Here is a 27032-nt window from a genome sequence, read left to right as displayed (position 1 = left end):
ATGAGTTAAGTGTATTATGGATGAGTTAAGTGTCATTTATGGAATGAGTTAGTGTATTTGTGGATGATGTTAAGGTGTATTTTGATGAGTTAAGTGTCATTTATAGATGAGTTTAAGTGTCATTTTGGATGAGTTAGTGTCATTTGATGAGGTTAAGTTGTCATTATGGATGAAGTTTATGTATTAGTGGATTGAGTTAAGTGTCATTATGGATGAGTTAATGTCATTTGGATGAGTTAAGTGTCATTATGGATGAGTTAAGTGTCATTATGGATGAGTTAAGTGTCATTATGGTGATGAGTTAAGTGTCATTATGGATGAGTTTAAGTGTCATTATTGGATGAGTTAAGTGTCATTTTGGAAAAATAAAGTGTCTTTAAGGATAAATTAGGTGTCATTATTGATAAATGACGTGTCATTAAGGATAAAATAAGTGTCATTATAGTTAAATTAGGTGTCACTACGGATAAATTATGTGTCATTTTGGATGAATTAAGTGTCATTATGGATAAATTAAGTGTAATTTTTGATGAATTAAGTGTCATTTATGGAAGTAGTTAAGTGTCATTATGGATGAGCTACGGATAAATTAAGTGTCATTATGGATGAGTTAAGTGTCATTATGGATGAGCTAAGTTTAATTATGGATGAGTTATATGTTATTATGGATGAGTTAAATGGATGAGGTAAGTGTCATTATGGATAAGTTAAATGTCATTATGGATGAGCCGTTGTTAGCGGTTAGCATTTACTGTATCATTTAGGATAATAACTAAAAACACTGATTAGAAGACAGCTATTCTCACCACTATACCACCAATGCATGGCAGTGGTAATTATGCACCTAATAGCTGACAGCCATGTTTGAATGTATACATGTGCGCTGACTACGGTTGCCAGCTGCAGGGTTTCCTCCGACACATTGGTGTAGGCTGGCTTCCAGGGTAAGCCAGCAGTGTGTCAAGAAGCAGCGAAAAAGTGGGGTCATGTTTCAGAAGACGCATGGCTCTTGACCATTGTCACTCCCGAGTCCGTACGGGAGATGCAGCGATGGGACTGTAACTACCAATAAGGGGTAAAAAATGTTTTATGTATCTAGCCATTTGACATCCTGATGTGGTCAATTAAAAATAGTTTCCTACTTCTTAAGAGTGACTAAGTCTCTGGTAAGAGCAACTGATGGCATTCAGAAGTTTTAAGTATACATTGCATTCGGAAAGTATTCATTTTGTTACGTTACAGCTTTATTCAAAAATGTATTTAATTAAACGATTTCCTCAGCGATCTAAACACAATACCCAATAATGACGAATCAAAAACAGGTTTAGATTTTTCTGCAAATGTATTAAAAACAAAAAAACAGAAATACCTTATTTACATAAGTATTCAGACCCTTTGCTATGAGACCCGAAATTGAGCTCAGGAGCCTCCTGTTTCCATTGATCATCCTTGAGATGTTTCTACAACTTGATTGCAGTCCACCTGTGGTAAATTCAATTGATTGGACATGATTTGGAAAGGCACACACGTGTCTATATTAGGTCCGGCAGTTTACAGTGCATGTCAGATCAAAAACCATGAGTCATGAATCATGAGGTCGAAGGAATTGTCCATAGAGCTCAGAGACAGGATTGTGTCGAGGCACAGATCTGGGGAAGGGTACCAAAAAATATCTGCAACATTGAAGGTCCTCAATAACACACTGGCCTCCATCATTATTAAATGGAAGAAGTTTGGAACTACCAAGACTCTTCCTATAGCTGGCCGCCCGGTCAAACTGAGCAATCGGGGGAGAAGGGCCTTGGTTAGAGAGGTGACCAAGAACCCGATGGTCACTCTGACAGAGCTCTAGAATTCCTCTGTGGAGATGGGAGAACCTTCCAGAAGGACAACCATCTCTGCCACACAGCACCAATCAGGCCTTTATGGTAGAGGCCAGACTGAATCCACTCCTCAGTAATATGCACATAACAGCCTAAAGAGTCACCTAAAAATTCTCAGACCATGAGAAACAAGGTTCTCTGGTCTGATGAAACCAATGAGGGAAAGATGAACGGAGCAAAGTACAGAGAGATCCTTGATGAAAACCTACTCCAGAGCGTTCAGGACCTCAGACTGGTGCGGAGTTTCACCTTCCAACAGGACAACAACCCTATGCACACAGCCAAGACAACGCAGGCTGGATATTGAATGGCCGAGCCAGTGCCCGGACTTGAACCCCGATTGAACATCTCTGGAGAGACCTGAAAATAGCTGTGCTGCAATGCTCCCCATCCAACCTGACAGAGCTTRAGAGGATCTGCGGAGTATAATGAGAGAAACTCCCCAAATACAGGTGTACCAAGCTTGTAGCATCATACCCAAGAACACTCGCGGCTGTAAAGGGTCTGAATACTTATGTAAATGTAATATATATATATTTTTTTTTATACATTTGCAAAAATTCATGAAAACCTCTTTTTGCTTTGTCATTATGGGGTATTGAGTGTAGATTGATGAGGAGAAAAAACAAACAATTTAATCAATTTTAAAATAAGACTATGACATAACAAAATGTAGAAAAAGTCAAGAGGTCTGAAAACTTTCCGAATGCACTGTATGTACATCAAACAGCTATCAAACTAGAACAACTTTTTTTGGTTTGATATGAACCAGAAGAAAAGAGTGAGTGAGATCTCTGGTCTCCTCTTCCGTCTCTGGCTAGGCTTCAGACCACGTTCTACACCTGCACACACACACTCAACATTAATTAGAGCAAGCACTTTTGGAAAACACTGTGCCAACGATTGGCCTAGAAAACTGTATGCCAAAGCTCAGAACAGTTGGTCCTGTTGATCTTCCTGTCTGGATTGGCGCCCCCCCCCCCCTTGGGTTGTGCCGTGGCGGAGATCTTTGTGGGCTCCCTCACGACGCCAGGTCAGCGGAGTCAATCACCACCTTCCGGAGACACCTGAAATCCCACCTCTTTAAGGAATACCTAGGGATAGGATAAAGTAATCCTTCTAACCCCCCCCCCCCCCCCTTAAAAGAGTTAATGCACTTTGTAAAGTGGTTGTTCCACTGGATATCATAAGGTGAATGCACCAATTTGTAAGTCGCTCTGGATAAGAGCGTCTGCTAAATGACTTAAATGTAAATGTAAATGTAATGGCTATACTCGGCCTTGTCTCAGGATGGTAAGTTGGTGTGTTGAAGATATCCCTCTAGTGTGTGTGGGGGCTGTGCTTTTGGCAAAGTGGGTGGGGTTATATCCTTCCTGTTTGGCCCTGTCCGGGGGTATCATCGGATGGGGCCACAGTGTTTCCTGACCCCCTCCTGTCAGGAGGGTTTCAGAACAGTTTCAATGTTCTGTTCTGCCTGCGGATATGGAACCCTGACCTGTTCACCGGACGTGCTACCTGTCCCAGACCTGCTGTTTTCAACTCTCTAGAGACAGCAGGAGCGGTAGAGATACTCTTAATGATCAGCTATGAAAAGCCAACTGACATTTACTCCTGAGGTGCTGACTTGCTGCACCCTCGACAACTACTGTGATTATTATTATTTGACCATGCTGGTCATTTATGAACATTTGAACATATTTGGCCATATTCTCTTATAATCTCCACTCGGCACAGCCAGAAGAGGACTGGTCACCCTCATAGCCTGGTTCCTCTCTTGGTTTCGTCCTAGGTTTTGGCCTTTCTAGGGAGTTTTTCCTAGCCACCGTGCTTCTACACCTGCATTGCTTGCTGTTTGGGGTTTTAGGCTGGGTTTCTGTACAGCGCACTTTGAGATATTAACTAGCCTGCACGATGATGGCTGCTTAAATCTGGCCTCCAACAACTAGTAAGCTAGCCTGCACGATGATGGCTGCTTAAATCTGGCCTCCTACAACTTGTTAGCAAGCCTGCAGGGTGATGGCTGCTTAAATCTGGCCTCCTACAACTAGTTAGCTAGCCTGCAGGGTGATGGCTGCTTAAATCTGCCCTCCTACAACTAGTTAGCTAGCCTACACGATGATGGCTGCTTAAATCTGGCCTCCTACAACTAGTTAGCTAGCCTGCAGGGTGATGGCTGTTAAATCTGGCCTCCTACAACTAGTTAGCTAGCCTGCAGGGTGATGGCTGCTTAAATCTGGCCTCCTACAACTAGTTAGCTAGCCTGCACGATGATTGCTGCTTAAATCTGGCCTCCTACAACTAGTTAGCTAGCCTGCACGATGATGGCTGAAAAAGCCCTAATGAGCTGAGTGAAGAGAAAATTATGAACCAATCACATCCCATTTTATTGTTGTACAATCAACAATTATGTAGACCTAATCATGTATCATTTGAAATAGCAGATTTTTGACCACTATCTGTTCTGAAGTCAACAACCATTTTTCGTTGTGACCAAGGTAAGTTGCCTGCTATGTTACCCCTTTATAAAGAAAACATTTGAACGGCTCTCTCTGAAAGCTGAAAAAATAACATGGATTCAACAATGACAAAGTGCTTTTCAGGTGGAAAATACCTTTATAATACATCGCTCTATGCAAACTGAGAACTTTTCCAATCAACAGCCTTGATTCTTTATGTTCAGCTTTTTGTGTTTATCTTCAACCTATAGAAGGGATTCAGCTGGCAGCACTCTACCGCATTTTGTCTTATTAACGTCCCAAAGCCGCAAACGAACTCTGAAATGGCCTTGAATTCTCACTCTTCAATTTGATGAATACCTCAACATTTTACCTAGTTGACACTGCATTAATCACATTCATTTGAAAAATGTTAACTAAATTCAGCTCTGTGAAATTGTACTCCTTTCTAAAAAGCCTTTCCTGTTTGCCAACACTGTTACTGTTTTCCCACCGCAAGTTCGATGGAGACCTCCATAATGTTATGGTAATGTTTTCATACAGCTCCACTTAGTGAAGCACTTTCACCTCTGTGAAAGCTACTGACATATTAGGCGGGTTTGGGTACAACTGTGGGAAACCCATACTGTATCGTGTATTAGGAAGCCTCCGAGAAGAAACTCCTCATGTTTCTGTATGTTTGTTACGAACCCGTCCATCCATCTTCCCATTATTCATTCATCCTGTTAAGGACTTTGAGGGCAACAACAAGTCATCAACCTCAAATGACGAGGCGTAGTCACCCTCAATTTGAAGCCACATTTAATTGCAGTTGATTGGGTCTGTAATGGACATTATTGTGCTTGTGTGAGGGTTTCTGGCCAGTCAGCTTGCTTGACCTATCCTGGAGGATTTTCCCCCATTTACGTTTTTTTTCTGTTGAGCTGAAGTACAATAAAATGTGTTTTTTTTTATAGACAAATATCAGCCAAATAATAACTGTCTTGGGGGTATCAGCACTGCAAATGAAGGAGTTGATTGTTGCCAAGCACTAGGGCCATTAATAATGAGTAATGAAGTGTCTGAGCTTATCGTAACCTTCGACCTTGTCACTCGTGTGAAGCTGACTACAAGTCAATTGTGTGCCACTCCAACGGAGCATCATTATCCTCAATCTACACTCTGTGTGGTGCCTGAGTAAACAATCACACCACACAGCTTTTTATCTACGTCCTAATTATATCAGACATCTTATTAAAACCTGTTCTGTTGAATTATACAATCAAAGATGGACACTTAAATCAGTGGGAGAAGAGTGATAAATGCATTGTGGGATTCCTTTCTACTGTGATTATTTTACTTAATAATCTTATAAAACTGTATCGTTAAATGGAAAAAGTAGTTAAGTTCATTCTAATAAGAAGCAAGAATGGTGAAAATGTATTAGTATATAATAATAGTATATATACAGTAGCAGTCTACAGTTTGGACACATCTACTAATTCAAGGGTTTTTCTTTATTTGTACTATTTTCTACATTGTAGTATAATCGTGACGACATGCTAGAGCATGGTGGATGGGCATAAGCATCTGCCTCTGCCTCTGATTGTCCAGATTCGAAAGGTTACATGTTCGAATACAGTAGAAGAAAGATGTCTTTCTATTTGATATCCCAAACCTTAACCATTCTGAGTTCATGGCTAACCTTAATAACCATTCAGAGTTAATGGCTAACCTTAATAACCATTCAGAGTTAATGGCTAACCTTAACCATTCAGAGTTAATGGCTAACCTTAAACATTCAGAGTTAACAACATCCGGCGCCGGAAAGAGATGGCCGCCTCGCTTCGCGTTCCTTGGAAAATATGCAGTATTTTGCTTTTTTATGTGTTATTTCTTACATCGGTACCCCAGGTAATCTTAGGTTTCATTACATACAGTCGGGAGGAACTACTGAATATACGATTAACGTCAACTCATACATCGTTCCTACCAGGAATATGACTTTCCCGAAACGGATCCAGTGTTTTGCCTTCCACCCAATACAATGGATCTGATCCCAGCCGGCGACCCTGTTGCGAAGCCGTAAAAGGGGCAACGAAGAGCGAGGCGGTCTCGTGGTCAGGCTTCGGAGACGGGCACATCGCGCTCCACTCCCTAGCATACTACTCGCCAATGTCCAGTCTCTTGACAATAAGGTTTGATAGAATCCGAGCACGGGAGCATTCCAGAGAGACATCAGGGATTGCAACGTGCTCTGCTTCACGGAAACATGCTAACTCAAGAGACGCTAACGGAGTCGGTGCAGCCAGCTGGTTTCTTCATGCATCGCGCCGACAGAAACAAACATCTTTCTGGTTAAGAAGAGGGGCGGGGGGGTATGCCTTATGATTAACGAGACGTGGTGTGATCATCATAACAAACACACAGGAACTCAAGTCATTCTGTTCACCTGATCTAGAACTCCTCACAATCAAATGTCGACCGCATTATCTTACCAAGGGAATTCTCTTCAATCATAATCACAGCCGTATATATTCCCCCCCAAGCAGACACATCGATGGCCCTGAACGAACTTTATCTGACTCTTTGTAAACTGGAAACCACACAACCCTGAGGCTGCATTCATCGTAGCTGGGGATTTTAACAGCTAATCTAAAAACAAAACTCCCTAATTCTATCAGCATATCGATTGTGCTACCAGGGCTGGGAAAAACCCTAGATCATTGTTATAACTAATTTTCCGCGACGCATATAAGGCCCTCCCCGCCCCCCCTTTCGAAAAGCTGGACCACGACTCCATTTTGTTGATTCCAGCCTACAAACAGAAACTAAAACAACAAGCTCCCGCGCTCAGGTCTGTTCAACGCTGGTCCGACCCAATCTGAATCCACGCTTCAAGACTGCTTCGATCACGCGGATTGGAATATGTTCCGCATTGCCGTCCAACAACAATATTGACGAATATGCTGATTCGGTGAGCGAGTTCATTAGGAAGTGCATTGACGATGTCGTACCCACAGCAACGATTAAAACATTCCAAACCAGAAACCGTCGGATTGACGGCAGCATTCGCGTGAAACTGAAAGCACGAACACTGCTTTTAACCAGGGCAAGGTGACCGGAAGCATGACCGAATACAAACAGTGTAGCTATTCTCTCCGCAAGGCAATCAAACAGGCTAAGTCCCAGTACAGAGACAAAATCAGAGTCGCAATTCAACAGCTCAGACACAAGAGGTATGTGCAGGGTCTACAGTCAATCACGGATTAACAAAAAGAAAAACCAGCCCCGTCGCGGACCAGGATGTCTTGCTCCCAGACAGGCTAAACAACTTTTTTGCCCGCTTTAGGACAATACAGGCCACTGAAACGGCCCCCTACCAAAACCTGCGGGCTCTCCTTCACTGCAGCCGAGGTGAGTAAACATTTAAACGTTTTAACCTCGCAAGGCTGCAGGCCCAACGGCATTCCCAGCCGCGTCCTCAGAGCATGCGCAGACCAGCTGGCTGTGTGTTTACGGACATATTCAATCAATCTTATCCCAGTCTTCTGTTCCCCACATGCTTCAAGAGAGGCCACCATTGTCCTGTTCCCAAGAAAGCTAAGGTAACTGAGCTAAACGACTACCGCCCCGTAGCACTCACTCCGTCATCATGAAGTGCTTTGAGAGGACTAGTCAAGGACCATATCACCTCCACCCTACCGGACACCCTAAACCCACTCCAATTTGCTTACCGACCCAATATGTCACAGACGACGCAATCGCAAACCACACTGCACACTGCCCTAACCCATCTGGACAAGAGGGAATACCCATGTGAGAATGCTGTTCATCGATTACAGCCTCAGCATTAACACCATAGTACCCTCCAAACTCGTCATCAAGCTGAGACCCTGGGTCTCGACCCCGCCCTGTGCAACCTGGGTCCTGGACTTCCTGACGGCCCGCCCCAGGTGGTGAGGTAGGTAACAACATCTCCACCCCCGCTGATCCTCAACACTGGGGCCCACAAGGGTGCGTTCTGAGCCCTCTCCTGTACTCCCTGTTCACCCACGACTGCGTGGCCATGCACGCCTCCAACTCAATCATCAAGTTTGCGGATGACACTACAGTGGTAGGCTTGATTACCAACAACGACGAGACGGCCTACAGGGAGGAGGTGAGGGCCCTCGGAGTGTGGTGTCAGGAAAATAACCTCACACTCAACGTCAACAAAACAAAGGAGATGATTGTGGACTTCAGGAAACAGCAGAGGGAGCACCCCCCTATCCAATCGACGGGTCAGTTAGTGGAGAAGGTGGAAAGTTTTAAGTTCCTCGGTTGCTACCACATCACGGACAAATTGAAATTGGTCCACCCACACAGACAGCGTTGTGAAGAAGGCGCAGCAGCGCCTCTTCAACCTCAGGAGGCTGAAGAAATTCGGCTTGTCACCAAAAGCACTCACAAACTTCTACAGATGCACAATCGAGAGCATCCTGTCGGGCTGTATCACCGCCTGGTACGGCAACTGCTCCGCCCACAACCGTAAGGCTCTCCAAAGGGTAGTGAGGTCTGCAGAACGACGACCACCGGGGGCAAAACTACCTGCCCTCCAGGACACCTACACCACCCGATGTCACAGGAAGGCCATAAAGATCATCAAGGACAACAACCACCCAAGCCACTGCCTGTTCACCCCGCTATCATCCAGAAGGCGAGGTCAGTACAGGTGCATCAAAGCAGGGACCGAGAGACTGAAAAACAGCTTCTATCTCAAGGCCATCAGACTGTTAAACAGCCACCACTAACATTTAGCGCCGCTCCAACATACTGACTCAACTCCAGCCACTTTAAAAATGGGAATTGATGGAAATTATGTAAAAATGTACCACTAGCCACTTTAAACAATGCCACTTAATATAATGTTTACATACCCTACATTACCCATCTCATATGTATATACTGTACTCTATATCATCTACTGCATCTTGCCATCTTATGTAATACATGTACCACTAGCCACTTTCTTACTATGCCACTTTATGTTTACATACCCTACAGTACTCATCTCATATGTATATACCGTACTCTATACCAACTACGCATCTTGCCATGCCGTTTTGTACCACCACTCATTCATATATTCTTTATGTACATATTCTTTATCCCTTTACACTTGTGTGTGTGTATAAGTAGTAGTTGTGGAATTGTTAGGTTAGATTACTTGTTGGTTATTACTGCATTGTCGGAACTAAAGCACAAGCATTTCGCTACACTCGCATTAACATCTGCTAACCATGTGTATGTGACTAATAACATTTGATTTGAATTGATTTGATTTTGTGATTTAATTGGCTAACTTAACCATTCAGAGTTAATGGCTAACTTTAACCATTCAGAGTTAATGGCTAACTTTAACCATTCAGAGTTAATGGCTAACTTTAACCATTCAGAGTTAATGGCTAACTTACCATTCAGAGTTAATGGCTAACCTTAACCATTCAGAGTTAATGGCTAACTTTAACCATTCAGAGTTAATGGCTAACTTTTAACCATTCAGAGTTAATGGCTAACCTTAACCATTCAGAGTTAATGGCTAACCTTAACAATTCAGAGTTAATGGCTACTTAACCATCAGGTTATGGCTAACTTTAACCATTCGAAAGGCTAACTTTAACCATTCAGAGTTAATGGCTAACTTTAACCATTCAGAGTTAATGGCTAACCTTAACCATTCAGAGTTAATGGCTAACTTTAACCATTCAGAGTTAATGTAACTTTAACCATTCAGAGTTAATGCTAACTAACCATTCAGAGTTAATGGCTAACTTTAACCATTCAGAGTTAATGGCTAACTTTAACCATTCAGAAGTTAATGAGTTTTTATTTTTTTCGATTGTGTTATTGACTGTATGGCTGTTTATTCCATGTTGTTGTTGTTTGTTGTTGCTTTGCTTTGTCTTTGGCCAGGTCGCCGTTGTAAATGAGAACATGTTCTCAACTAGGCTACCTGGTTAAATAAAGGTGAAATAAAAAATAAAAAAATTGCTTTAACCTAAGAATTCTGAATTACTGACTAAAACTGAACCCTACCCTTCAAATGTTGGAGTTAATACCAAAACTTAACCTTAAACACTTCAAAAGTTGACGTTTGGAACAACTTCGAAATGTAATATTTGAGAAACGTTACATCTGCATTGCTTGCTGTTTGGGGTTTTAGGCTGAGTTTCTGTACAGCACTTTGTGACATCGGCTGAGTAAAAAGTGCTTTTTAAATAAATTTGTTTGATTGATTGATGTGTGTGGGCTAGAGGGTGTGAGTGGGTGTATGTGTGAGTATGTCTCTATGAATGGGAGAGGGAAGGATAATGAATATGTGTAGGAGGGCGGAGAGAATGGCTGTAAGGGACATAGACTATATGTTTGTGTGTGAATGACGGGAAAGGGATGAGTAAGTAGATGTATCAAAGTATAAATTACTTTGAGAAGAAGGGGAGAGGGATGGGAGGTTGGGATAAATGTGGCCTTCGTGGGTAAGGTGAGTAAAGATGGGAGGTGGGGATAAGCTTAGCTTGGGTGAGTTAAGATGGGAGCTGGGGATAAGCTTGACTTGGGTGGGCAAGGGTGAGTTAAGATGGGAGCTGGGGATAAGCTTGACTTGGGTGGGCAAGGGTGAGTTAAGATGGGAGCTGGGGATAAGCTTGACTTGGGTGGGCAAGGGTTAGTAAAATGCGGAGGTGGGGATAAGCTTGGCTGGGTGTGGTAAAGCGAGGGAGAACTGGGAGGGGGTGGTGGAGAGGGATGGGATTTGGTTTAGGAGAGAGAGAGCGAGAGAGAGCAGAGACGCAGAGACGAGAGCGAGAGAGAGCGAGAGAGAGAGGATGAGCGAGAGAGAGAGAGCGAGAGAGAGAAGAGAGCGAGGAAGACGAGCAGACGAGAGAGATCGAGAGCGAGAGAGCATGGAGGATGAGCGAGAGCGTGAGAGCGAGAGCGAGATGAGAGCGAGGAGCGGGAGGAGAGAGAGAGAGCGGGAGAGAAAGAGAGAAGAGAGGAAGAGAGAGAGAGAGAGGAGGAGGAGGAGAGAGAGAGAGAGAGAGAGAGAGAGAGAGAGAGAGAGAGAGAGAGAGAGAGAGAGAGAGAGAGAGAGAGAGAGGAGAGAGAGAAGAGAGAGAGAGAGAGAGAGAGAGAGAGAGAGAGAGAGAGAGAGAGAGAGAGAGAGAGAGAGAGAGAGAGAGCGAAGAGAGAGAGAGAGAGAGAGACGAGAGAGAGAGAGAGAAGAGAGAGAGAGAGAGAGAGAGAGAGAGAGAGAGAGAGAGAGAGAGAGAGAGAGAGAGAGAGAGGAGAGAGAGAGAGAGAGACTTAATATAGTACTATGTAATTGTATTAATTTTTTTATGACTTGTTAACCCGTTGTAAAATAAATAAGAGTTCTGGACAGATAAGGAAAGGATGTTGAATTATATTATTATTCTTCCTAGTTTGTCATTACAACTAATATTTAATGGGGTTGTTTGTGAGAATGGGGCTATATCCGAGGAGATTGGGATCGGTGATTGGGAGGGCGTCAGACACTTCTCTGAGGTGTGCATGGGACTCCACTCATTCCATTTCAGTCTTTCGGAGGACCCCCACCAGCCACTATACTTTCATTTAATTTATAAGGTAATACAAACTAATCACCAGTGACTTAAGTGGCACTCTTTCTGCATCCCCAGTTCTTCATGGTAGTCGGAGGTAAAAAGATGTATGTTAGGAATTTTATGAATAATGACTAAACAATGTCTACATTTAGATAAAACTATAACTAATTGAACTCTACCCTGTATTATTATATCTGATTAATAATGTTAATTCATAAGGAAGGGATTATGTAGCATGAACAAGGAGTAATTAAAACATAATAAACACCATTCCAACTTAGTTGGAGAGGTATGTGCTGTGGGTTATTAAGTAAGCAAAAAGGATCGTTAAACTATGGTTGAACCGACTCAACTTAGCCCTGGGATGTTTAGATAAGGCAGCGAGTGACTCCCTAGGTCTTCAATTATCTTGAGCTGTCTGCTAAAGTGGTAATAAATCATGGTGAAACTTCAGGAGTTAATCTAGTTATATTTTGTGTCAAGTGTGTGCGCTGGTGAGTTGGAATGAACTTTTGAACCTGTTTTGTCTTGGTCAAGAGGAGGAGCTTCATTCTGTAACCAATGACATCATATTTCGTATATAAACTGTTGTTTGTGGTTAAATGAGAGCGTTCTCCGAGAATAAATACTATTATCTAATTTTAATAAGACTGGTCCCGGTCTATTTTATGCTAATAAGAATCTTACAAATTCTTAGAAATAGACAGAGTGATTTTGATTAATGAGCACATAAAGGAATTATGAAATTCCCCTAACAATGTACTTTGCTTTATGTTTTTATTTTATGTTTTATGTCTGCTCTGCCCACATGCTCTATATGTTATATGTAATGTACACTAAAGCAGTTTTAATTTGAAAAGATAAAGATACATAAGCGGTAATTATAAACAACAATGTGATTAATGGCCATTTTAAAATCTTGTACGAAAACGTATATAAATCAGAATTAAACAACAGTTTGGACTGATCCTATAGCCTTCTTAGACTCAACAACCCTGGATCAATTATCAACAGACATAAAATAATCTCTAAAAAATGTTAGATAGTGTTAAAACATTTGTGTGGGGAAAAAAGCACCAGGATGACTGTCCTATAGAATTGAATTCTGCATTTTGGGACAAAGTAGCCCCCCTACTTACAGAAATGACAACACACACATCACCCAGTTCAGTACTTCCTAGATGCATGTATCAAACAGCTCTTTCAGTCAAATTAAAACCAGGAAAATAGAGAGTCTCCATAAGTTTAATAAATTGTGACAATTAAATAATACCAAAGCTTATAAGCAACAGAATGGCAAAAGTCTTACCAGACTTGATATATATATACAAATCAAACAGGGTTTAATATAAATAGACACTTACAGACACAAGAACATGTTTCAGTTTAATACAATACGCAAAAAAACAAGATATACATTGCCATTGAATACAAGTATTCAAATCCCTTGATTTTTTACATATTTTGTTAGGTTACAGCCTTACTCTAAAATGTATTCAATAGTTTTTTTTCTTCATCAATCTACACACAATACCCCATAATGACAAAGCGAAAACAGGTTTTTAGAAATGTTTGCTAATTTATAAAATAAAATACAAATTAAATTTGACATTTACATAAGTATTCAGAAATTTTACTCAGTACTTTGTTGATGCAGCTTTGGCAGCGATTACAGCCTCTTCTTGGGTATGACGCTACAAGCTTGGCACACCTGTATTTGGGGAGTTTTTCCCATTCTTCTCTGCAGATCCAATTAAGCTCTGTCAGGTTTGATGGGAGCGTTGCTGCACAGCTATTTTCAGGTCTCTTCAGAGATGTTTGATCATGTTCAAGTCTGGGCTCTGGCTGGGCCACTCAAGGACATTCAGAGACTCGTCCCAAAGCCACTCCTGCATTGTCTTGGATGTGTGCTTAGGGTCGTGGTCTTGTTGGAAGGTGAACCTTCGCCCCAGTCTGAGGACCTGATCACTCCGGAGGAGGTTTTCACCAAGGATCCCTCTGTACTTTGTTTTTATTCATCTTTGCCGCGATCCTGACTAGTCTCCCAGTCCCCGCCACTGAGAAACATCCCCACAGCATGATGCTGCCACCACCATGCATCACCGTATGGGATGGTGCCAGGCTTCCTCCAGATGTGACACTTGGCATTCAGGCCAAAGAGTACATTCTTGGTTTCATCAGACCAGATAATCTTGTTTCACATGGTCTGAGAGTCTTTAGGTGCCTTTTGGCAAACTCCAAGCGGCCTGTCATGTATCTTTTACTGAGGAGTGGCTTCCGTCTGGCTACTCTGCCTAAGTCTTAGGGTCGTTCTAACCTTCCCAGACTTGGAATTGTATCAACTCGCTACCCAAGGCTTTTACTTGTGACATATACTGTAGTTAAATGCACTAAAGATGAACAATGATTACATATTGAAGATGCACATGTTCATCCCCAGAATCTTTTTATGTGTATATTTTCAAAGGATAAAGCTAAGAACATGAACAATTTCATAGTTAAGAACACTATAACAACATGGAAGAAAATGTGACGTATTCTACAAGCACCAATATCACTCCCTGGAAACACAACCTTATGGAACAATCCTTGGATAACTTTTCAGAGTTCACCGATAAATTAGCCCACATGGAAAACTAAAGGCATAGAAACTGAAAATGAATTGGTAACAGGAAAAACATTTATTACCATGACCAAAGTAAAAAGTAATTTTGGACTGACCAATGTAGAAGTTTCAAATTCATGCCACTTAAAGTTATCTTTTGGACATCAGAGCATCCTTGAGTGAATCTTATTTGAGTCAGAAAATTATGTTTATATGAGAAACGGTATACAAAAACCTTGCAGAGAGCATATCGAACTGACAATCTCTTAGAAATACATACAAACTATTTGAACTAAGAGTTAAAAAGAACTGATTCTGGCACAAGATGGAGGGAAAGTTGGAGCATAACTAAGAAAATTAGTTAACGAATATTTACACCTAATCCAATATAAACTAATGTATTATACAAGAGACACATTTCACAAAATCTACAGCACAATGGCAGAGTCATGTGTGTAAGTGTAAAACTGATAATGACTCAATGCTTTCTGGGAATGCTATGGGTGGAGCTACAAAGTTGGCTCTCAGAAGTATTACAATGTAAACGTACTTTTAATCCGCCTGTCTGCATATTTCAAGACCACAGGAGGTTGGTGGCACCTTAATTGGGGAGAACGGGCTCGTGGTAATGACTGGTGCAGAATGAGTGGAATGGTATCAAATACATCAAACACATGGTTTCCAATAATTCTAATGATTTATTATTGAAATATTGAAATAGCATTGGCAACCGAGAAAAACAAATTGATACAATTTAAGGCCAAGTGGCAAACAATAATGCAGGCACTTGGGATGGAGGTGTGAGCATGCGAGTCTGGACAGATGAGATGTAGTCTTTGTTTAGGGTTAGGGCACTAGGGATGGGGGTGTGAGCATGCGAGTCTGGACAGATGAGATGTAGTCTTTGTTTAGGGTTAGGGCACTAGGGATGGAGGTGTGAGCATGCGAGTCTGGACAGATGAGATGTAGTCTGTTTAGGGTTAGGGCACTAGGGATGGGGGTGTGAGCATGCGAGTCTGGACAGATGAGATGTAGTCTTTGTTTAGGGTTAGGGCACTAGGGATGGGGGTGTGAGCATGCGAGTCTGGACAGATGAGATGTAGTCTTTGTTTAGGGTTAGGGCACTAGGGATGGGGTGTGAGCATGCGAGTCTGGACAGATGAGATGTAGTCTTTGTTTAGGGTTAGGCACTAGGGATGGGGTGTGAGCATGCGAGTCTGGACAGATGAGATGTAGTCTTTGTTTAGGGTTAGGGCACTAGGGATGGGGTGTGAGCATGCGAGTCTGGCAGATGAGATGTAGTCTTTGTTTAGGGTTAGGGCACTAGGATGGGGTGTGAGCATGCGAGTCTGGGCAGAATGGGATGTAGTCCTTTGTTTAGGGTTAGGGCACTAGGGATGGGGTGTGAGCATGCGAGTCTGGGCAGATACGATGTAGTCATTGCTAGTGTGCATGTGTGAGTTGTTGTTCGTATGTATAAGTTTGTAGCTTGAGTAAAAAAAAGAGAAACATGGATGAACGTCTAGTTCTGACATGAGACTGTGAGAGCTTGTAGGTTTCCTAGTGCATGTATTTCATGATACTCATTTGCTACAACAAGTGGCAACTTTGTTTCAAAGTTTCATCACTGTAAACACGCTCTGTTACCGTAGAACCTGTCTCAACCATTCGTCTTGTCTTTTTGATCTGAAGGCCTGTCTTTACAACACAACATTCTAAAACGGTCTAGTTTACTCTCGTCTCAGCTGCTGAAGCCCGGTTCAGATACAGAGTCACTCGGACCTGTCAAAGTCACAAGGATTTGGTGTCAGAGTGAAGCTGTCTTAATAGGGTCACCTGGACTCCACTCCCACAGCCACAGCATTAATGATCCCTAATTTGGCCGATCAGCTTGATTTATCCGTACAACAGCGGGATGTGGATTAGATTTATAGGGCGAACAGAGATTCCTCTCTGAAGAGAGATAACTGTGCAAGTAATGAGGCTCCCTATTCCGTCCCCCTGGTCTCGCTCTGATCGTTAGACTAATGATTTTTCTATATTTTTTCAACATCTTTGTTCTTTATAATTGTGTTTTGCCACTGCAATTACCGATCTGATTTGTACAAACAAGCGAGTAGTGGCTTTGCATAGTCGCTTTGCGTTGTGGCTTTGTGTAGTGGCTTTGCGTTGCTCCCGTCGTGTTGTTTCATGCCGGCCGGTGTGTTCCGTGTTGGGAAATGCTTCGGACGACACCAGGGGCTCTCCTATTCCTGATACGAGTGCTTTTAATTATCACTCTTTGGTCCTTCCCTCCCTTGTGATGTATGCATCAAATAAACCTTGATGGAATCGCTCACTGTGTCTCTATGGCCATCGCCTGACTGAATGCCTTGCACCTTTCCTTAGTCCGACTCTGCCTGCTGCCAGGATCGTTGCAGACAAAATGGTCTTGGCAGACGTGTCTTATCAGACATGCCCCACTCTTCTTTCTCCACAGGGATGTGCCTTTGCAAAGGTCTACTTTTGAAAACATTTTACTGTTGTTTTATCTTATTCATTCAGCAAAATGTCATGTGCTTTTATATGTAGGCTACTAGATAGTAGATTATGTTACAGATACTGTACTTCATATCAGGAAATTATAGAGATAAAAGACAATGTGTCCAACCTGAAAATCATGAGAATTGATCTAACGGAAATCGTAAAGTTTTGGTCCACACACTCAACAGTTCCAACACACTGTATGGTTATTGATTAACAATGTTTTGATCTCAAATGGATCTTTTTCAAACTGATCTTTTTTTTTTTTTGAAGAAGAAGAGGACCTATAGACATGAACTATGTCTATCCTTAATAATATATTAAAACCAGCCTAATTCATACTCTTGGAATAGGTGCTTCCACAATAATGTGATTAGTACGTACAGCATACGAGGTCAATTATTAAATTTTTTACACACCACAGTAAGACAATATCCCATTATGTTGCCTTGTCATGCTTTTTAAAAATTGAATAAATGCAAGCTTTGGTTTTATACTTACAACACAATCAGGCTTGATTGAGCTCTTTTGTCTCGTAGTAATCTGGTGCCTGCCTGTATTTCATTTATTTTTAGCAAAACACTTAATTGAAAAAAAATCTTCAAGAAAACAACAGGCTGTGGTGTATGGGACACCGTAGCTCAAAAGCCTGTCTGCCTTCCCGATTTCTGTAGCTGTTGGCTTACCTGTGTAATATTGAATTAAGGTTAGCTTACCTGTGTAATATTGAAATTTAAGGTTAGTTTACCTGTGTAATATTGAATTAAGGTTAGCTTACCTGTGTAATATTATTTAAGGTTAAGCTTACCTGTGTAATATTGAATTAAGGTTAGCTTACCTGTGTAATATTGAATTAAGGTTAGCTTACCTGTGTAATGTTGAATTAAGGTTGCTTACCTGTGTAATATTGAATTAAGGTTAGCTTACCTGTGGTTAATATTGAATTAAGCTCAGAGCCACTTGTGTTTCAAACATGGTCCTGTTTGATCAATTGCTGTGCTGATCAATAGACAGTTCATTACCTTTGTCAAAATAACATGTAGCTTAGAGTTATATTTGTACTTATTTATTTTTTGCAATAAAGATGGTGAAGCAACAATAATACACAATTACAATAGGCCTATTTCAAAAAATACATACATCCAAATTATATATATATACACACCTGTATACATATTTTAATAGCAAGACACTGTAAAGTCCATCATCTCTCGGAATAGTATGAATTGGGCTGTTTGAGAAGGTTTGATTCATAAGCAACCTGTCTTCACATACTGTAGTTTGAAGTACAATAACAACATAACTACTGTAGTAGATCAAAGCTTTGTGCTGGAAAACCTTGGTAGAACATGGGTGGAATAGGCATTTAGTTTAGTTTAGTTTATAAATTCGACCATTTAAAAAAAAAGAAGCACACATAAAACTTAAAGCCATACGTGCACATGAATAAAATCATGGAGGATAACACATATTAAAGTCTGGGACTTATTTCCATTGCGGTCCTCTTGAGACAAGATGGCTAGACAAGATTGAACACAGTATGGCAGTGAAATAATAAAACAAAAACAGAGAAGAAGAACATCTATCTCATCATTCTAGTTACATCATAGGGGTTATTCATATGGGCACAGAAGACATCAAACATATTTGTACCTTATTTTTAAATCTGCCCAGAGAGGACGTTGTTGTTATGGGCAGAGGCAATTCATTCCATTCTGAGGCTCCAGTATACAAGAAAGTACCTTTCCCAGCATTACTCCTGAACCTGTATAAGCACACATCAGCAACACCTGATCTGGGGCTGTGATTGTGTGCATCCCTAACACGAGGAAAGTAATCGCTTAGATATCTGGGCGCAGGACCATAAATACTCCTGTAAACCAAACCTAGTCTAATCTGGGACACCCTAGCCTCAACAGGCAGCCAGTTTAGTTCCTGAAAGCAGCTCCTGCCTATGTGAGTACRTGGACTCACCTTCAATACTACCCTGATCAGCTTATTCTGGGCTATCTGGAGCCTCCCCTTTTTAGAGTTTAGATAAGCCCCCAAACCAGGAAGTACTAGCGTAGTCAAAATGGCATTGAACGAGGGCAGTAGCTAGCACTTTCATGGAGTCCTTATCAAGCAGCTTGGACTTTCTAGCCAAAAACTTAGTCCTGGCATTAACCTTCCCTAGCACCTTATTGGCCATGCTCACACCTCCCAAGCTTCCACCAAGTATACATCCCAGGTAGCTAACAGAGGTTTTAGTAGTCAGCACCTCGCCCCCTAACTCCACTCTGATTTCAGACCACCTACACAATACCATTGTGGTGCTCATGTGAATTTCCTTTCTATTTTGGCTTCAGACCTTTCCCTATTCTCATTTAAACATCTTTTTGGGGGGTTTTAATTGCCATGGTTTTTACACCGGAAGGTGATTATGCAACATTATTATACAACATTATAATTAAGTAATAAGGCCCGAAGGGGTGTGGTATATGGCCAACATCCCGACCTTGTTTAGCATTATCTACTCCAAATATTTAAATGGGGGGACTTTTATTTTGAAGGCGTACCGCAATTTCCACTATTGTGGCTAATCCTTATTGTGACTAGCTGAAGCACAGGTGGCCGCCCGGCCAAACTGAACAATCAAAGGAGAAGGGCCTTGGTCAGGGAGGTGACCAACAACCTGATGGCAGAGCTCTAGAGTTCCTCTGTGGAGATGGGAGAACCTTCTTGAATGGAAACCATCTCTGCAGCACTCCACCAATTAGGCCTTTATGGTAAAGTGGCCAGACGGAAGCCACTCCTCTGTAAAAGGCACATGACAGCCCGCTTGGAGTTTGCCAAAAGGCACCTTAAGACTCTCAGACCATAAGAAACAAGATTCTCTGGTCTGATGAAACCAGATTGAACTCTTTGCCCTGAAAGCCAAACGTCACGTCTGGAGGAAACCTTGCACCATACCTAGAGTGAAGCATGGTGGTGTCAGCATCATGAAGTCGGGATATTTTTCAGCAGCAGGGACTGGGAGACTATTCAGGATCGAGGCAAAGATGAACGGAGCAAAGTACAGAGAGATCCTTGATTGAAAACCTGAAAACCCACAACCTAGGTTTATTTCATTCCATTAACGAGTTGTAAATGTACTATTATTATTATTTTTATGGAGCGCTCCTGTCAATCTTGAGTAAGGACATGCACCTGATTAAGAAATAAACTAGGCTTAGAATACCTGGACTGCGTGCAAATGTAGGCCTTTAAATGTTCCCATTTGGAGATCTGATACTATTTCTGGGTGTCTTAACTCACCACCACTGTGGAGCTTCTCGAAGTAATCCCCCCCCCCCCCTTCAAAAGTCAAGTAAACAAAGTCTGTTTTACATCCACAGCTCTCCCTTTAGATAACCACTCGGTATGACAAAGGGGAAAAAATGACATGATCTGATCAGGTGATCAGGTGGAAATGTCATAAAATAGGCCTGCCTGATTACTTCTTATCCCATTGAGCAAATAGCCTACAGCTTTGTCTGTCTGTCCGGAGCTCACAGGCACAGGAAACTCTGAGGGCCCCGAATATTTTCTACAATGTTGCAAGTTTGCTAGTGTGAGCTTCAGGCCCGACCCAAGTTAATAGTCGATACAATGTTTGAAGTTCCTTGCAGACAGGCCTTGCATAGCCAACGTGATTCATAGTATATTTATTTTCATCAGGATATATTCTACCTGCGAGCTGCTATGTTTTCATTTGTTAGCTTCATGAAGTCTATTTTTACATATTTGGAATGGCAATAGAAATTACTTTTAAATTTGTATAATTTTCATTTCTATAGAATTTTGATTTACCACATGACATTGATTTTGAGATATGAAGACTTTATTATAAATTAAATTAAACTGTTCCACCAAAATCTGCATATGAAAATCATAACTAGCACACAGATCAGTAGAAATGGTACAATAACTTGGCACTCCACATGGAAAAGGTTGCCCACCGCTGGTGTAGCCTATTACCGGCAACTTCAGGAGCCTAATGGCAGAAATCTGTGATGGCCAGCAGCAGGAGGAGGGTCGGGAACAGTGGGATGCTGGGGATGCTGGCCCGAAAGAACAGACGACTCTCGGTCAACCAATATTTTTTTGGTCGAGGACAGCCCAAGTTTTACTTAGCCTAGATAATTGTTTGTACATTACGTTGACTTTGGTGTCTATTTCAGACCTTCTGCCACTTAAGGATGAGCAGAAGAGCATTGAAAGGGGAAAATACCACTATATGTGGAGAAGTGCAGCTATACTGAGGGGAAACTTACCGGTTTGGTCAGGGCCAGCATGAGGGATAAAGTTTATCCTGTGTCGGTGAGTGTAGCTAGTAAGTTAAGTTTGAGCATCTTACCAAAACAATGTGTTCTATACAGCTGTCAACATTCTACAAGGAAAGCGGGAAAGAGACACTTATTCAGTTGCGTCGTGCCATATATCACACCCTCTCGGGCCTTATTGCTCAAATATAATCATTACCCCGGATTCCAGACTTAGATGAGTGATCACTCAGTTCTAGAATGTTGTCATTGATGAGAATGAATCTAAAAATCTATTTACATTCAGATTGGACTTAGTTTAGACATCCAGCCTGTATTGTAGTTTCATAACCAGAGACAAATCTCCAAAGGCACAGTATTTTTTTATTCAGAGTGGTACATGCATTCACACTGTCTTGATTTATAGGCTTATACTACATGATTGCTATGTCAAGTGATCAATTAAATGTTTATGGAAAAACTGCACTTGTCCTCATTTGAAAATGACAGTTTATTAAATATTCCACAGCTGTAATGTCATCAATCAAATCAAACTTTATTTACAACATATAACATTTTGTACAACTAATGCATTTCAAGGTGTTCACAGTCATTGGTTGAGATGTTGTCTGTAAAGTGGGGCACATATGACGAAGCGGAGGGCATCAAGGCATTCAAAATGGATGGATGTGAGTCAAGGCTTTGGGTCACAGGGTCTGAGATCCTGGGTTCCTCACCAGATGGTCTGCAGCAGTGGTGGAGGTCAGGTGTCCGTATGATGCAAGGGACTTTACCATTGAAGAGGCAGTGAGGGAGGGTCTTACCGCCTCTGTGAAGACCCTCCTTACTGGCACCAGGTCCAAGGTCAACTCCACACCTCCACACATGCTTCTTCGTTGTGTGAACCACCAAAGCCTCCATTCCCTTATATCACAAGCTAGCGTAGCAGCAAGACGTGTTTGTTTTTGTCCCGTGTAAATATTCAGTATATTTCGTTTTTCTGTATACATTTCAATATATATCTCTTTCTCCATTTCTGAATTAAATATACAGTTGAATTTGGAAGTTTACATACACCTTAGCCAAATACATTTAAACTCAGGGTATCCTCATGATGACATCTATTTTGTGAAGTGCACCAGTCCCTCCTGCAGCAAAGCACCCACACAACATGATGCTGCCACCCCCGTGCTTCACGGTTGGGATGGTGTTCTTTGGCTTACAAGCTTCCCCCTTTTTCCTCCAAACATAACAATGGTCATTATGGCCAAACAGATCTATTTTTGTTTCATCAGACCAGAGGACATTTCTCCAAAAAGTACGATCTTTGTCAACATGTGCAGTTGCAAACCGTTGTCTGGCTTTTTATGGCGGTTTGGTGCAGTAGCTTCTTCCTTGCTGAGCGGCCTTTCAGTGTTATGTCGATATAGGACAAATTTTACTGTGGATATAGATACTTTGTCCCTGTTTCCTCCAGCATCTTCACAAGGTCCTTTGCTGTTGTTCTGGGATTGATTTGCACTTTTCGGACCAAATGACGTTCATCTCTAGGAGACAGAACGCGTCTCCTTCCTGAGCGGTATGATGGCTGTGTGGTCCCATGGTGTTTATAAAATTGCTCCCAAGGATGAACCAGACAATTTTTTTCTGAAGCCTTGGCTGATTTATTTTGATTTTCCCATGATGTCAAGCAAAGAGGCACTGAGTTTTAAGGTAGGCCTTGAAATACATCCACAGGTACACCTCCAATTGTCTCAAATGATGTCAATTAGCTTATCAGAAGCTTCTAAAGCCATGACATAATTTTCTGGAATTTTGCAAGCTGTTTAAAGGCACAATCAACTTAGTGTATGTAAACATCTGACCCACTGGAATTGTGATACTGTGAATTATAAGTGAAATAATCTTTCGGTAAACAATTGTTGGAACAATTATCTACAAAGTTAGTTACATTTCCTAACAGACTTGCCAAAACTATAGATTGTTAACAAGACATTTGTGGAGTGGTTGAAAAATTTGTTTTAATTACTCCAACCTAAGTGTATTTAAACCTCCGACTTCAACTGTAGTTCACACACACACACACACACACACACACACACTAGGCTCCCAGAATAGGTTATATTACATACAAGTTTTGCTCAAAGCCAGCCAACTAAAGTAATGTATACTGAACAAAATTATAAACGCAACACGTGTTGGTCCCCAAATAAAAGATCCCAGAAATGTTCCATACATTTGTTCACATCCCTGTTAGAAGGGGGGGGGGGGGTGATAACCACATTTATCTGAGTGAAAAAGTATTAATTCTAAATCAGAATTCAGCAGATCCAATACAGTAATTTGTGCACTTCCCTATCCATCTGTAACTTTTAATATGTATGTCCCGGAGAAGCAGTGTTCCGTGCTTTAACTTACTCTAGGTCTAGGGTAAGGCTTAAGGTAATGTTGCTCAAGCTTCTATGCTGGTGTTTCATATTTTTTTATTTTTTTTTATTTAACTAGGCAAGTCAGTTAAGTTCAAATTCTTATTTACAATGACGGCCTACAGGGGAACAGTGGGTCAACTGCCTTGCTCGGGGGCAAAGGTGTGCACATTTTTTTTTGCCCTAGTACTAACACACCTGATTTCACTAATCAACTCATCATCAAGCCTTTGATTGATGGAATCAGGTGTCTTAGTACTAAATCAAATCAAATGTATTTATATAGCGCTTCTTACATCAGCGGTTATCTCAAAGTGCTGTACAGAAACCCAGCCTAAAACCCCCAAACAGCAAGCAATGCAGGTGTAGAAGCACGGTGGCTAGGGAAAACTCCCTAGAAAGGCCAAAAGAAGAAACCTAGAGGGGAACCAGGCTATGAGGGGTGGCCAGTCCTCTTCTGGCTGTGCCAGGTGGAGATAATAACAGATCATGGCCAAGATGTTAAAATGTTCACAAATGACCAGCATGGTCAAATAATAATAATCATAGTAGTTGTCGAGGGTGCAACAAGTCAGCACCTCAGGAGTAAATGTCAGTTGGCTTTTTATAACCGATCATTAAGAGTATCTCTACCACTCCTGCTGTCCCTAGAGAGTTGAAAACAGCAGGTCTGCGACAGGAAGCACGTCCGGTGAACAGGTCAGGGTTCCATAGCCGCAGGCAGAACAGTTGAAACTGGAGCAGCAGCACGGCCAAATGGCCTGGGGACAACAAGGAGTCATCATGCCAGGAGAAAAAAAGAGAGAAAGAGAGAATTAGCGAGAGCATACTTAAATTCACACAGGACACCGGATAAGACAGGAGAAGTACTCCAGATATAACAGACTGACCCTAGCCCCCCGACACATAAACTACTGCATCATAAATACTGGAGGCTGAGACAGGAGGGGTCAGGAGACACTGTGGCCCCATCTGATGATACCCCCGGACAGGGCCAAACAGGCAGGATATAACCCTACCCACTTTACCAAAGCACAGCCCCCACACCACTAGAGGGATATCTTCAACCACCAACTTACCATCCTGAGACAAGGCCGAGTATAGCCCACAAAGTGCTCCGCCACGGCACAACCCAAGGGGGGGGGGCAACCCAGACAGGAAGATCACGTCAGTGACTCAACCCACTCAAGTGACGCACCCCTCCTAGGGACGGCATGGAAGAGCACCAGTCAGCTAACTCAGCCCCTGTAATAGGGTTAGAGGCAGAGAATCCCAGTGGAGAGAGGGGAACCGGCCAGGCAGAGACAGCAAGGGCGGTTCGTTGCTCCAGAGCCTTTCCGTTCACCTTCACACTCCTGGGCCATACTAGGGCTAAAACAAAAAATGTGCACCCTTTTGGGTCTCCAGGATCTGGTTTAATAAACCCTGCCGGCCTATACACCTACACATATAACTTTTGACTGCATAATCAATAGTTGAATTACATTTATGAAACCACCCACGGATAATGACTGTGCCTGCTTTAAGAACCCAGCCAACCACTTAACATTTTTAATCTTCCAAAATTTTTATGGATTGCAAGGGGGGTGACGGAGAGATCTGATTGAATTGACAACCCTGTGCTTTTAATTAGTGATAGGAGCAGGGCCAGCTCCAAGCATACGCAAAATAAACTCAGTTGGGGTCTCAACTTACTATTGAGAGTAAGAATAATCATATCAAATTCAAATAGAATTGTATTGGTCATACGCACCAAATACAACAGGTGTAGACTTTACAGTGAAATGCTTACATTGAAAGCCCATTCCCAACAGTGCAGAGTTAGAAAGTAAGACAAATATAAAAAATGTGGTTGTTCATCATTCATTAGTTTTTTTCTCTTGTTATGTCAGTCACTCAACTAGTCATGTCAGCTAACAATTTTTAGATTGGTAGTTAATCTAGCCAGCTATCTAAAACTTGTGGTAATCTTGGCTGGATACCGACCGTGTCCAGGGCACTGACCTCCAGGGGCTCCCCAGTGATTTTGTTAGTAATTCTCTCTCAGATTCACGCGAAAAAAACAACTAGAAAACGAGACTGTGATTACGTTGCGTCAACTTAACTGTCCCATAGTGGTAGAACGTGCTCACCCCTTGGACATGGTGTAGTTAAGTTTGAACTTTTTCCTTTTCTAATCACAAACAATTAGTTGTTCTTCAATTTGCTGGTGCAATTAGTGAGATGGCTAAGAAAATGGCCGAGACGACGGGTTCGAGATCATGCCACCAGTCATGCGGTTATAGTATTTCTCTGAAAGATACTCATAATCTATGTGTAGTTTGTCTCAGCGTGGAGCATGCTCAGGCGCCCCTCGCTCGAACCAGTCCATGTGCGCATTGCCACGCATTGCCAAATTCTTGAGGAAGCTTGGAATTACCGATGGCGACTTTCCTTTCCTGGATGCCGGTACCTTGGTTGGGACAGAGGTGCAGGAAGCGGAGATCGATTGGGTGGTCGAAGCAAATTTCTTGTCTCCCTGGGCCTGGAGTATGGCAGTAACTGCCTGCGCCCAACCCGGCTCCTGTGCGCTCTGTCGCGAGTTACAGGAGGCTACTCGAAGAGAGAGGTCAGCCAGGTTCGATGGGTACCCCCCAACGCCTGTGTCTGCCTCAGTCAAGCACCGTTTGCATCTCTTCCCAGACTAGTTGATGAATGGTCTGGTCCCACCTTGGTTATTCGGTCCTACATGGACTTTCGAGACCGGTCTAGCTAAAGGTGTGCTAGCTATTTCTGCCACCCCACAGTAGTTGCTGGGGTAGCTCTCTTGTTTAGGATATGTAGCGTTAAGTTTATTGGTTATTCTAAATGGACTGTGCAGCGGTCAAAGATGCTAGCTAGCCTAGCTTATGCTAAAAAGCATCCTGGCTAACGTCGGCTAGCATGCTTAACTTCTGGGAAGTGAAACTTACTAGCTTTCCCCCAGTGTTATGGCAACCCCATTCCTGTTTTCACTTCCTGGAGTTGGAGGGAGTGAAGGAAACATTGTTTGCATGCACCTCCGATGAAGAAGCAGCCCTCTGAGCACTTGGATAGGATAACCCCCGAAGCGAGCGGCCTTGGCACGGGTCTGAGTGACCAGTGGGCCCTCTGCAAAAACATTACTGTAACAACAGTACCCCCACATTTGGCAAATGGGGTATTACATCAGCCATTGCCAGAGCCTCTTGTGCTCGTAAAAGGGCTTCATACATTCTATAGAGTCTCGTGGAT

The sequence above is a fragment of the Salvelinus sp. IW2-2015 genome, linkage group LG14, assembly GCF_002910315.2.
Source record: "Salvelinus sp. IW2-2015 linkage group LG14, ASM291031v2, whole genome shotgun sequence".
Lineage (NCBI taxonomy): Eukaryota > Metazoa > Chordata > Actinopteri > Salmoniformes > Salmonidae > Salvelinus > Salvelinus sp. IW2-2015.
This window is presented reverse-complemented; position numbering follows the sequence as displayed.